Below are 15,195 nucleotides of genomic sequence, written 5' to 3' on the forward strand. Positions count from 1 at the left end.
CGTGGTAGTCACTTGCAGGAGGTGGGCCTTGTTTGGCATATGCCAATTAACAAGTCTGTTATTTTAGGTGATAGTAACTGTCCCTTATTATTTTATGTCATTGACACCTTCTTTGTTATGATTAGCGGATAAGTGGGACTGAATAATCGTTAACGAGTGTTTTAAACAACGAAGCCAATTGCCAATTAGTCTTTTTCCATTACTATCACGGTCAAACTGATAACAATCTTACCTTTATCGGCGCCAATTAGAGAAGGTGCGAACATTATGGGTTATAATTAGCGTAAGCAAATTATTTTGGTCATATTTCATTAAAGTTTCAAGCGTTTTGCATCGTAAATATTTGATCATTTTAAGTACAGTAATTTGTCTGAAATGTCACTGTTAATGTGGCTAAATGTACAAAAATAGTATAATCAGTTAAAACCAAACACAAATCAAAATGTTCTTTATTAATTTGTAACAAAGCGCAGAATATATTTCAGTCAGGTGTTGATCACACATCGTCATATTTTAATTGCGTTTAATAGTATTGTCTTTAATCCGGATTCGCCGCGTGTAGGCTGTATAATCTGCAACAGCCCTGAAAAACACAATACACACAATGGGTAATAAAGTTGTTAACATTAGCGCTAATCAACACTATTATACCTAAACGAAGTCGACGCATTCGATACAGCCTTATTGCAATCGCGTTTTACAGGAAATGTCAGTTGTCAGTACACTGTATAATGAACACCCCTTTGTGTCAAAACCGGATTTAACTTGAGTGTGAATAGTCGACTGTTTCTTGTTCTTTGTATCAATACCATCTGTGTATCTGTATTATAAGTATACCAGTCAACAAACAAGGTGCAGGCTTCCGCACATGGGTATTCGGACGTTCATAAAAATTGACCTACGGTTTAGCGTTCACGCCGTCGAACGCATTAAGCAATATAACTCGTTTTTTTTCACTATTTCTTTACTTGCAAAAAATGCTTGTGGCTTATAACTTACCTTGCAATCTTTTTTTCTCGCATTTTGCGAGTGTGCGAGTGTTAATTTCGAGCCCTGTGTATATGCGTGGATTACGCTGGATTTAAATGCCTCATGCCTACGGTAATTCAGTCTTATTTGTTTCAAATATGGGACATGATTGTTCGTTCGGATCTTGAATTCGTCCATCGGTCGAAGGACAAAAAAGGCGAAAATTAATGTCGGACGAATAATAATGGTTTCACAGTACTTGTTAAAAATTTAATCTGTTAAGTGATTTTTTTTTGCTTTTATTTGTTACAGCCTGTGTCATTTGGATTGGGAAAATTAGCGTGATAAACCATGAAATTGGATAAAATAGCGCAATAAACCATGAAATTGGGAAACAGTAAGCATTATAAATATGATTATAAGTAACAGAATTAAAATTGGTTTTAAGTGCATGTTTGACAGCAGTTTTATATTATTAAGTGCTGCTTTAACGTCTTCTTACAATGAAGACAATATTTAGTTAATATCCATCCACATGCATATTAAACTTGCAATAATCTATAGATTCTTAAATACACCATTTGATCATAAGCTCTTTAAGAGTACTAAGCTATTAATTTAATTCAGTATTTTTTTTAATTAAATATCATAAGGGGAAAACATAAAAAAATATTGACAAACACCCTTTAGTGTTCTTGTTTTGTTTTAATGATGTATTAAATGGAGTTAAAATAATATATTTTATTTATTTACCTTTCAATATCTTGCACTTGGCAACCTCAGTTCAATTCTATTTCATAAAACTGTACAGCATAACAAACATAATAAAGCAGAATATGCATATGAATCTGAGTATTCACAGATCCACTAACATATAAATCAAATCATGTTTGTCTCTTTCCATTTTCGAATGATACTCATCTTATTATAATAAATGCTTTAACTTTGTGCGTAGACTGAACACCAATTTTCCAACACTCGTTTCCGTGACGCACATTCACTGTGCAGATTTCTGATATTTGTTGTTGTTGGTTTTTTATCTCAAACGTAGTATTTTGCGTTAATTGACACACGCATTACATTATTCCCTAATGACCATATGATATCCGTTGTTAATTTGAATGGTATTTATTATTTTCGCCGTTAATCGCAATTTCTCGTCTGCTTGCCACCATCTTGGCCGTGTGTAAAAACATGCGTGCTCAATCCCGATACATCGACTATCATCGGTATTCTCCGCAACAGAGAGAGATGTGTCTACTGGATAGCAACGTAAAATCGTATATATTTGGCTAAATTTGCGAACCAATACGTAAGTCAGTTGTCGTTTGGTGACGACTCGACAAGCTCGCTCAGCACTCGTTCCCCGAGAGGCTTGAATTTTAATGTTTCTTACTACGCAAGCGCAAAAATGATTATGATTGATAAATTACCCGCAAAGACCAAAAATAAGCAAAAGTACGATTAAAAACGGAAATTTGACTATTTTGATCAATGGATCCGTAGTTTTTCAGTACAAATCCGTAGTGCGTAGTTTAGCCAAATAATCCGTAGTAACTACGGCGAATCCGTAGAAGTTAACAGGTCTGTAATTGTTGGTATGTCCATCACTTCTGTCAAGTTATTTGAAAGAACATCCATGCACTGCTAATCTTGACCATGTGTATGCTGTTTATTTCCCTCAGGTTAATTGAAAATCAACATGTGCAAGACAAAATATTTTTTTGACAAATTGTTCAGTATTTCATCCATGAAAATGTCACCCTAAAATTGTACCCGTAACCCCTTATGACCGTGGTTCTTGTGTACAACACTTGGTCTCCCAGTTCTTATCACCTCTGCAAAATTTTTCAAAATCCATTCAAACTTTAAACAAGAAATATCTTTAAAAATAAAAAAGATAAACCGTCTTTATCCTAATAAACGCACCCGGGCGCAATGCAAATCACAAAGAGGGCACGTTTATTTATTTATTTAATATGAGCTAACACCTAAAATGTGTTAACCAGTATTTGCGAAAAGTTCCCAGTTCATTGAGCAATCGTAAACATATCACAAATAGTTTTATAAAAATACTACACCCTATTATCATGAAATGAAAGGGTCATTGTCAATATGACCGTATTGAGAACTGTAACAGTACGCGTGGCCGAGATATGAACAGTGTTAATTAGTGAAGGTTTATGGTTACAGTAGCTTCAGCCCAGCGAACCGCATATTGAACAACCTCAGGGTAGATCCGTATTTTAAATGCACGTTGCAAAAAAAAATGTTACATGAATTTGACATTTAAAACTGAATACACGGATACAATAATAAAATCACCTGCATGTTGGAGTTTTATACTTACATCGAGCTGATCCAAATATATATGTAATTATTATTAAAGTTTTATTTCTATAAGGTTCTTGCCAATTACCTTGTTGATATAAAAAATTTCCTTCAATAAAATGCAATTACTTTACCCCTTAGCAGCCGAGAAATGGGGGTGCTATTATTTTTATCACTCCTTCATTTTTTTATACGATTGGGGCGCGTTTATTAGGGCGGGAGCATTTATTATGACAAAGACAGTACAATGTTGATTGTGGTTGGAGTTTATGAAAGGTAAAGAGTTCAATGAATGCGATCAAGGATAGTGAATGTCTTTTTCTGTGCAGTTCTTAGCTGCATCACACGCAGTATGGGATGTTACGCAGAGTTTCGCGGCTTATTTTACATTATTACATATTGCTGGTCATAAACCTATAGATACAAAACAGAAAACCAAAAGAATGGAAGTGAAATTAAAACATATATGAGTCAACCGGCCATACGCGAAGTATCTGTACATATTTTTAATATTTATACGCGCGTTATTCAAACAAACCTGTTTTAATGGTTTGTCGGGCATTGCCAGACAATACCAAACTTTGTCGGACTGACAGACATATCTGACAGATTATGACAAGGTCCGATTCATTTTGCAATTCCGTCGGACCAAAATGTCCGACTCCAAAAAAATATAATAAATATCTTTAATAATCATGGTCTGATGCTCCGTGGGATACCAATATTTGCCATCAAAACATGTAGAACTAAATACGTTAATACCAGTGTCGTTTTTATGTTTTCGATCTACTTGTGTCCTTCAATAAGAATAGCTCGCACATGTTCGGTTATACGCGTTATTTTCCGAAATAACTCGGATCACGCGATACTATATTCGTAAAATATTCTGAACGTAGAGATGGAATTTGCCTAATGTATTCGATGTATCTGAAATACAAACTGTTGCAACTCGGTATATTCTGTGACAACGTCTGGAAATTTCCAAACGGATATTTATAAATTACTAGTTCCACGCTCATATGTGCATGTCAATTCGCAAAATGCAAGAGCCGGGACCATGCAGCAAGTTGCTCGCATATGTTAGAGGTCAATTGTTTTCAATGTAAACAGCATTGCGAAGCGAAAATAACGTTGACGTAGAATTGTTTTCAGGTGATTTCGTTTTCAAAATATTGTTGTCTTCTTTCCAAAAGATTATTTCACAACTAATTTTATTGTCTTTATGTTTTGTATTGTGAGATTTGCCTGATATGCTGAGGTTTCTTACCAAAGTATTACCTGGTACTGATACTATTATATTGAAAATATTGGCAAAACAAATTTGTCGAGACTCAAGTGATTGATCATCTATTAATTGAAGGTATACCTCAGATGAGTAGGAGACTGCTGAACCTGATAATGTCGTAGACTTTGACGCAGAAACTCAACAAATTAATTATCAATACTGTAAAGATGACAAGAGTGATTACTGTTCAGATTTTCAGGAGGAAGGAGACAATGAGAAGAAGATAATCAATTATTTGAATTCCAATCTCTATTCCGATATCTGAGAATATCTAGTACTATATAGTAACATACTTGTTTTATGATACTACTAGATTTGTGTTTTCTCTCTTTTTGTTTGGTCTGACAAACACTCATCCGGTCTGACAGAATTTGTCAATCCGTCAGACCGAATGTCTGACATCAATCTGGAAGTTTGGTATTGTCTGCATTGCTATTTGATTCAATTATCAACAGTATCGAGAATCATCGGGCTCATGCTTTAAACATAAGTCAATATGGTGGAATAATTCTTGTTAAATTAATTTAAAATAATATTTATCATGGTATTGTTGAAAACACATAAAGAATCTATTATTGACATACCATAATTATATCGCTGGATATCTTCATTTAACATCTTTCTGGTCTAAAGAAAATTCACGTTCACCTAGTTCACGCTATAGCGTCTCTATTATATAAAGATTATTTTACTGGCCGCGAACTCCGGTCAGCACATAAGATAGGCAGCGATAACCTGTATATAAACTCTGACCTTAATTCACACACACTAACCGCAAACTGACCCTGATACCTCGCGGGATGAAATGCAATGCATTAAAGTGAGGCCTCGCTTCCACTGCACTATATACTTTTACATGTTAACATGTTGACAGGAATATGGAAGTTAGTACTAAATACGAGGACATAGCCTTTAAGTACAAACGTTCTTGCGCTGGCAATCCTCTGAAAATAAAAGGTGCATGCACAAACTGTATTGATGTTAAGCCTTTTCATTAGAGTAAAAATTGTTTAATGCTGAACACACAGTAAAACAGTGTTACAAAGATGCAGACATGTTTCCAATCTTCTGGTCGTATGCTCAAATCAGCCTATGGGATAAATGAAGTGTATTCATTCTGACCTAGCCGCAGGAAATTTTATTTGAATTTTATTGGACAGTTACAAAGGTCAGGTAAGGTGAAAAGCTGGCATATACAGCTATGCCAAATACTATGCTCTGGCAAAGTATTTAGGAAAGCTGATATTTTATGATGATTTGTTTACTTGGACTTAGAGTTGGGTTTTGTTTAAATTCTGTTTCCTCTTCCAGTAAAACTTCTGCCAATTTATTTGAAAATCCATCAATGCGGATTGCAGAATTAAGTTAATCACCAGACTTATGTTCAGGATACACAATTCAACATTTGACTATGAAAATTTGGCCTGGATATCAGAAATTTGTGCCTGATTCTTATGCATTCCACTCATGATCATCACGTCTGCCAAGTTTGTTGAAAAATCCCTTATCATTTTATGGTATTTAATACAAAGTATTGCTTGAGACAAATATATCCTGCAACAAAGTAAAAACTTGTGATTACAATATACCTTTATAGTTAATGTATTGTGGGTTAATCATATACACAAGAGCATCACATAAATGGCAATATTAATCTGTATGACACTTACAATTTCCAACTATGCATGGATGAACACCAGGACCTCCTAAGCATGAAAAGCCTTTAGGGCAAGGCTCTGGATCCAATCCTGGTAAGCAAATCTTACCCACTGGACAAGGCATACAATCATCAGCACTGTTGGCATCTGGAGTGGAGAATAATGTACTGCTCAGGGGTGCAGTTTCCAATGCATGTGCATGGATTTTAGCTATTGTTTGTGCTGCAAAGTCCATGCAAAGTCACCAAGAGCACTCTGAGGACTGGACAGATCAATGCTTGACAGATATACTGTAACTTGGTAGTATATTCACCACACCTAGATAGAGGCTACTGTTGAACATTGGGCCTTCTTTGAACATTACTTGCATGTGGTTTATGTTATTACTTGAAATGTACCCTGTTGTGGTGCACAATACGTTGGGCAGACGGGTAGATCACTTAAAACACGTTTTAGGGAACATTTTTTTTTAATTAAAAATAACAATAAATTTTATAACTTCATTTACCAGCACTTTAATAAAACGGGTCATAGCGTAACAAATATTTCAATTCAACCTTTGAAGCAACTTATTTTTAATAATAGTACTTCAAATCAGTGCCAATTAAAAGCAAGGTGCATGTCAGAATTTGAATGAATTAAACGTTTGTAATCAGCTTACCCACTTGGATTAAATGATAATATTCTAAATGTTGGAACAATTTCTAAAAATAAATCGATTAATTCATTTTCTCTGTTTAGTAAACGTCTAAGAAATAAACATTCACATGGCATTAGGAAAAATGGTAACTTAAGGCGTAAATTTAAACGTCTGCTTTCTTTAAATGATTGCTACACATTATTACAAAATGGGGGTAAACATAAATTACTAAGTGCACTTTGCTCTCTTTCTGTTTCTTCATTGGCGCATATTGATAAGGAATGAAAACTTATTTTACTTCTATCTGACCCTCTATATGAATGTGCTGGTATTATTGAATCTTTCACTGACTACTATCTTAAACCTTTTATTGAAAATGTACTTAACAAAACTAGAAATCGTATCAAAATTGAGTTTTGTAACAAAGGTCTTGATTTAATTGACCTTCCTAAAATATTAAATGATAAAAATGTACGTCGGTTGATTCCCCCTTATTTACGCAATACTGATTCACCACTTATTTGCTACAAATATAGTAAACCTGTAAGAAGTATCGTTTTTAATTATAATTCTATTTCCACAGATATAAATGTAATAAAAAATTGTCCTACATTATGTGACTGTACTAGTTCTAAATATATATATGGTCCAGTTGGACATGTTATTACTGGGGACCTTAATTTCATTCAAAATAAAAACCTTAGAAATTTGCTACGCAGAGGCCCTAAGTACAGACTGCCTATTCTTAGTTGATTTTGATGACTGCATTAAGAATGTCGTAACATCCTTACATGATTATTGCACTAAATGGTGCAGGAAGGAAAATGCTGAAATTACTGCACTCAATGATTGGAAAACAAAAATATTTAGTATGGCCATGAATAAAATATGTTTTTATGATACACATCCTTTGGCCCTACCACATTCACCTAAATTTAATAAACAAAATCTCTGTAAATTGCTTGAAGACTTAAAATCTAAATTTGTCTTAGTTCCTGCTGATAAGGCTGCTAATAATGTTATAATAATATGACGAGTGTTTTATGTTCAAACTATTTCACAAGAACTTTCACAAACTACATCATATTGTGAGTACAATAAGCAACCTAATGAAATTATTACCGACCATATTGCCCAATGCATAAAGTTAAATGTAATAGTCAATATTACTGACAAGAAATTGCCATCACTTTACTGGATACCTAAATTACATAAGACGCCATATAAAAGTCGTTTTATCGCTAATTCAGTGTCTTGTACCACCAAACAATTATCAGTGTATCTTACATCTGCATTGAGTGCTATTAGATATCATATAGCTAAATTTTGTAATAAAGTTTATGATAGTAATATTAACCTTTTTTGGTCAATAAAAAACACCTTAGAAGTTATTGATAAAATTGAAAATAAAAAATATAAGGTGTCACATGTAAGTACTTATGATTTTTCTACACTATATACAACGCTTCCTCACGCTTTAATAAAATCCAAACTTGTTTCTTTGATTGAAAAAACTTTTGCTAGAGAGAAGTGTTTGTATCTAGCTTTAAACACTAAAATAGCTTTTTTCACTAATCAAATATTAGATAATTACATCATTTGGACTGGTCTTGACTTTTGTGCAGCACTTACTTTTCTTTTGGATAACTTGTTTGTTGAATTTAATTGTAAAATATTTAAACAAATTATTGGCGTTCCTATGGGTACTAATTGTGCGCCACTTATAGCTGACCTTTTTTATATTGTTATGAAAGCGAATTTATGTTAGAATTATCTAAAACTAAGCAAGTAGATTTTATTAATTGTTTTAACCTTACTAGTAGGTACATGGATGACAAACTTAATTTAGATAATCCATTATTTTAGTTTAGTTTAAACCTATTTATTTTAGCTCGATTGCATCGAAAGCCTAAGGCTTATATAAACACTCTCGAGTCCGTTTCCTGGGCCTAGAACCAGTACTTGGTGTCTTTGGGGGAGATCTAAAGAACGCTCCCACGGTGGGGATCGAACCCGTGACCTCCCGGTCGCTAGGCGGACACCATATCCATTACACCACGGCGACCTCAAATTATTTATCCATTATTTTAACAAAATATTCACAAAATCTACCCAAAAGAACTAGTCTTAAATAGATCTTGTATATCCAATACAGACGCTGCGTATTTAGACTTACATTTAACTATTAATAATAATTTGATCAAAACTAGTTTATACGACAAATGGGACGATTTTAACTTTGAAATTGTGAATTTTCCGTTTCTAGATGGCAACATCCCTAAAGGACCTTCCTTTGGTATTTACATTTCGCAGTTGGTACGTTATGCCAGAGCATGTTCGTGTATTAAAGATTTTAATGATTGTAATCTAATATTAACTAAAAAATTGCTAAAACAAGGCTTTTTGTATCATAACCTAAGAAATAAATTTGCTAGATTTTACTCTAAGTATGGTGATTTAATTTCAAAATATAATGTTTCTTTAAAATGGCATTTAAATAATGGAATCTCCCATCCATCATTTTACAGAGATGTTTTGAAGCGTGTCCGCAAATTAAAATATGTTAAACCAAATGTTCATATTAAACTTTTCAATTTAATTAACTTGTTTTTATCAAAAGGATACGATGCTTATGTACTTAAAAACACGTGTTTGATGGTTTTTGATTCACTATATCTTTCTTCCCTTAAAATTTGGAATCATTAGTGATATTATAGGTATTTTTCACTGTTAAATAAAATTGTGTCATTGTGTAGTATGAACAAATCTGCATGAAAACTACATTATAGGCATTTTTCACTGTTGAATAAAATTGCGTCATTGTGTAGTATGAACAAATCTGCATGAAAACTACATTTGGACTCAAATCGTACATCAAATCATTTCTGTCTTCAGTTGTCAAAAACACCTATATACTGTTTGATTCCAATAATGTCGCTTTAATGGAATTACCATTTTTATTCATTTGCTTCTTAATATTAAATCACCTAAACTTGTTTTATTAGTAGCACAGCCCCATTAATATTTTTATTTAGTACTGCCCCTGGAAGTTGTTCACGTCATTATGGATTTTTGTGACGTCATACGACCGACTTTCCCAGTTGTAATCTACATGCATAGGTCATTGGGTTTATAACATTCCATTTTATTTATATTTTCTCTCTGATAGGCGTTTCTTGTTTGATTTAATTATTTTTATTTTTTTTAGCAGTCACATAAACAACCAAGCTATGTAATATGGAATTTTTACACCCATTCTTGCTGCTTCTTCCTGTATTTGCGCGATGATTATCTGAGATATTAACTCCATGACGCTATATTCTCAAATCTTTTTCTGTAAAGAAGGAATGTAGTTGACAATTATTAATAGTTTAATTTGATCGTTCGTCAAAAAGTTGTAACTCTGTTATTCTTGTATCTTCAATGCAATTGAGTAATTAAATAGTAATTAAATTGAATGCGTTTTAATTCCCTTTTATTATTGTTTAATTTGAGTTACAATGCTATGACGTTAAATTTTATTTACACTTAAATGTATTATGAATATTGCTGGGCCAAGTGTGAGGTTGAGCGCTCTATAACCAGGTTTAAACCCCCAATGTTTTGCATTGACCGTTCCAAGGCGGTGACCCCAGCTTTATTCATATTTTGTGTTTATGTTGGTTTGTATTGTGCTGTATTGTGCTGTTTTGTACTGTTTGGGCAATCGGTCACTTGCCTTAAATAAAGGACCAACTAATTGTTTTTAATGCAAATTCAATACTGCTCCAGCAGCTGGAGTTTCACTTCTTTATATTAATATGTTAGTCTATATGAAACATTTCACACCACCACATGAGTGTGGACTTTTTGGGCCCAAAAGGCATATTTTGAACAAAGTAACTAGAGCAGGGATCATATTTTTTTCGGTTTTGTCGGTCCTAGACCGATTGAGGTCATGAAAGACCGACTGAAAATCCCAAACAGTTGATCTGATTCTGTTTGCTAAAATTCCCATGTCATGAAATCGATTACACAGTGCACACCCTTATTACGTTCTTATCTCGATTAGGTGTGATAAACCATTCCCTGCAGTCTCAAAACTGGTCAGGACCAGATTATTGCACGTCAGTCGACTAGTATCAGAGTATGGCCCCAAGCAGAAGATTCGCGCGGCTGTTTATTAGTCACGCGTGAATAACCCCGTGTCAATATCAATCGATAATTTCACTGGCTTATACCTAGCACAATCGGTTCGTAATGTGTACTCGTCAAGGATAAAATCGTTGACAGTTACTTCGGAGATACAAACCTTGATGTTATCCTCGTGGAAATTGTGCATTTCATGCATGATACAGTAAACTGGCATATAAACAAAGAAGGAAATCGGATATTCTGCAATAATTGTGGGCGGACCTTATACACTGAAAGCACGCGCTGTAATTAAACAAAATATGCCGATACATTTTCCACCAGCGTAATAATTCGGCAATAAATAAATAAAAGTCGCGAATCTGATCTACAGAACGAACAGCCGAAAGTTATTTTTATGGGCGGAACTTCACATAAAATAGTACACAAGAAAAGTTTAGATGCGTGGTTTCAAATCATTTAATCCCTACACATCTTAACTATGGACCGTGGGTTATTCGACTACAAACTATAACGTACATGAATTATTTCTTAACTATTTGGTTTTGTTATTGTCAGTAACAAAACTACGCACAGAGATATGTTTGGTTCAATGCATGTTTGTAAGCTATTATCGAGTTGACAACAATTTAAAACATCGGTATAGATTTACACAGACTAATAACAGTCAGATAAACAACACACGAAACAACAAATGTCAATGAAATAGCAAATGATAAAACAAATTGAGAAAACTCGTATGTTTCGTTTAAAAATAATGCCTAAGGGAACTTTTACATTTATTATACCATCATCATGAATAGCATGAATAGCAAAATCAATGGTATATATTTTAATGTAATTTGTCACGATTTCTGATATAAATTTTTCGGACACTTTTTCCCCATTTAAATCCGGACCCGTTGATGTTGCGGGAAAATATGATCCCTGAACTAGAGAATATGATGTTACATAAAAAACAATACACATATCAGCCTTATAGAGGAGAAAAAAATGTGCTAATACTAGTAAAAATTAAACATGTGTTAATTGGGGCATGTCTAGTTTTGACCTAAGAGGCATAATTTGAACAACCTTTGTGGATGTTACATACTTAATATTGAAGCTCTGGGCCCTGTTGCAAAAGAGATTTTAAGTTATTTTGCTATATGTTTATACAAAAAATGTCCTCCCTCCCTTAGGGCAGTTGTTGGCTCAAACCTAAGGCCATCACTTGAACAAACTTTGTAAAGGATCTTCAAATGCTACATTCCAAATATCTTTTTTACCAAAAATTGTTAACCCTTTCATGCCTAGTGGACTCGCCCATCTTTCTAAATTGGATCAATTTATTTCCAAAATTAGGGATGTCTAGTATATTTATTTCTATATTTAGAATATTTCATACGGAAATTCCTTTAAGCAAACAGCGCAGACCCAGATGAGACGCCGCATCATGCGACGTCTCATCTGGGTCTACGCTGTTTGCCAAGGCCTTTTTTGCTAGACGCTAGGCATTAATGGGTTAAGCAATTAGAATTTGATTGATATCATGTAGTATTGTTAAAAATAATAGAATACAGGAAATGGATTAAAAACTAGGAAAATCTTTAACATCCACTATTGAAGTGCATTCTTTTTTATCTTGATTTTTTATTGCTTAATTTATATAAATAACTTAAAAATATGGTTTTATTTAAATGAATGAATGATAAATAAAGACATTACACTTCAGAGATGATTTACTATGTATACATGACTGTCATAATAGATGTAAACAGGTATTATTAAGAAATCCACTATTACAATTCCTGAGTCCATTTGACTGATAATGGTTATGATGCCAGCTGGAGATCATTTTCAGGAATTTTGCTAACAATCAGATAAAACACTGTAAAATTTGTGAACTTGGAATCAAACATTTAAATTACTACCTTCCAACCAAAGGACATAAGAAAAACAGCCAGCTTACAAGTAACAAGGTAACAGCAAATCATGCAAAGAGAACTTACCTGTGAATGGGTGAAAGGTGCCTTCCTCACATCGAAATGCAATTCCTGGTAAAAAGTTGTCACTTTCTGACGGACACCAAAAATTTCTCAAACATTCATCTGAAAACATGACACAGTAACATGTTACCCGACTTTACACTATAGGAAAACCAAAAGTTTCAAATATTTAAGGGGGTGATTAAAACTCTAAGGTTAAAAACAGTTTGTTAAAACCAGAGACGTAGATAACAGAGATAAGCAGCTCGCCAAATATCGGCAAACACTCGCACATCGCGGGTTTCAGCGAGATAGCGCTCAACTGTTAGTCGGTTGCCACGGTAGTTAACACGCTTATCAACATTTCTGAAACACGCTTTCGCGTTTCAGTTTGAGCGATTTGAAACAAATAAACTGTACATTATGTGTTATTAAAATGAGAATGTATGCGGTATTATCACACAATTGTAATGTGTCAATTAGAATAAATGACATGCCGCATTGTTGTTTTTAGCGATTTAATTCGCCTCCAGTTGAAAAAAAACCTGATAACCGGTATTTAAAGATGGCCATTGAAATACGATAAATTCAAATTAAGAAGCGATCAGAATCTTACGATAAACAACTAATAATTGGTTGTTTTAATTAGATTTTTGTTTTTCATTTTAATTGCAGTGTTTAAGTTTGATAAATCCGAATGCCATTTACCTGTAGTAAAATTTGAATAAAGCTCTGAACATAGAGCATCTATTCTTGGTGTGATCTAATCGACTGTTTGTGTTCATTGTTCTCTTTAATTACCTCTAAATTCAATGCACGATTTTACCAATTATAACATTACCACATTGAATATATGTATAGAAATCTTCAGACCCGTATACTCTGCCATTCTCCGATATTAACACCATGTCTTAGACGGATTTTGTGTCATGGGATGACGAGGATTTAAATCTGGATTAACTTCTATGTATACCAATTATGATGAACATTGTGGTAGTGAATTTATTCAGGACATTACTCAGTCAGTTGTGTATATAGTGCCCAGAATGCAAAAATTAATGAAAAGAACATATTATGGATTCCGTGTGTTGTAGAAAAGCATCATCTAAACTTGAAAAGTATGTCCTCTCATGTACATTATGATTAAGTAAATGAAATGTGTCCCGGTTTCTACAGAGGAGCCTATGCAACCATTTATGTGAAACAGTCTCTTCATAAACCTCTGTAACTAGTAACAATTTTAGTCTGTGCAATAAAAGAATGCATGAACATAGTTTTTACAGTTTAATGATATTTCATCAAAACTTCATAATTCATGAACAAATATCAATACACCTGGCATAACAAAAATTAAGCAATTTATAAATCATAACACATATTACCGGTAAGCAAGTTGTTGATATTACAAATAACATATTGGAAGAAAACGGCTAATATTCTGCAGTTATGCAGGCAACAAATATGTAAGCATAAGAGCCATTATCGTATGAGGCAGGGTATTAATGTTTCTGAAAAAAAATCATAATCATATAAGACTTTTTCATCATGGAAATTGGACAATAAGTGTGACTAAGAGTGTTGACATGTTTTTACCATAGCCATATAATGAAAAATGCTCCGACGCCTGTCCATGTTTTTAAACCGACCCGAACCATTTTCAAACTTGTCCGAGATATCATTGGGACACATTGTTTCAACAAGTTTCATGAAGACAGGACAATAAATGTGGCCTCTAGAGTGTTAAAAAGGTATATAAAGCATATATAGCCATATAAAGAAAAATGCCCCACCCCCTGGTACCAATGTTTTTCAACCAACCGGAACCAATTTCGAACTTGCCCAAAATATCATTGGGCCATATCTTCTGCCAGAATTTCATGCTGACGGACAATAAACCGGAACCATCTTTTGACTTGTCCAAGATATCATTGGGACAAATCTTCTGACCAAATGTCATTAAGATTGGACAATTTATGTGGCTTCTAGAGTGTGAACAAGGCAAATGTTGACGCCGCACAACACACACCACATGACGGACAAAAGGCGATCACTAAAGCTCACCAATAGCACATTGTGCTCAGGTGAGCTAAAGGGCAAAAAGATAATCACTAGAAATTTTGTTCCACAAAAAATGGTCATGGGCAACTTCCTAACCATGAACGCACACAGTAGTGTGTCCTGCTTCATTAACACATACTTTCATACTTAAATGTT

Source organism: Dreissena polymorpha, chromosome 4 (genome assembly GCF_020536995.1).
Source record: "Dreissena polymorpha isolate Duluth1 chromosome 4, UMN_Dpol_1.0, whole genome shotgun sequence".
NCBI classification, from domain to species: domain Eukaryota; kingdom Metazoa; phylum Mollusca; class Bivalvia; order Myida; family Dreissenidae; genus Dreissena; species Dreissena polymorpha.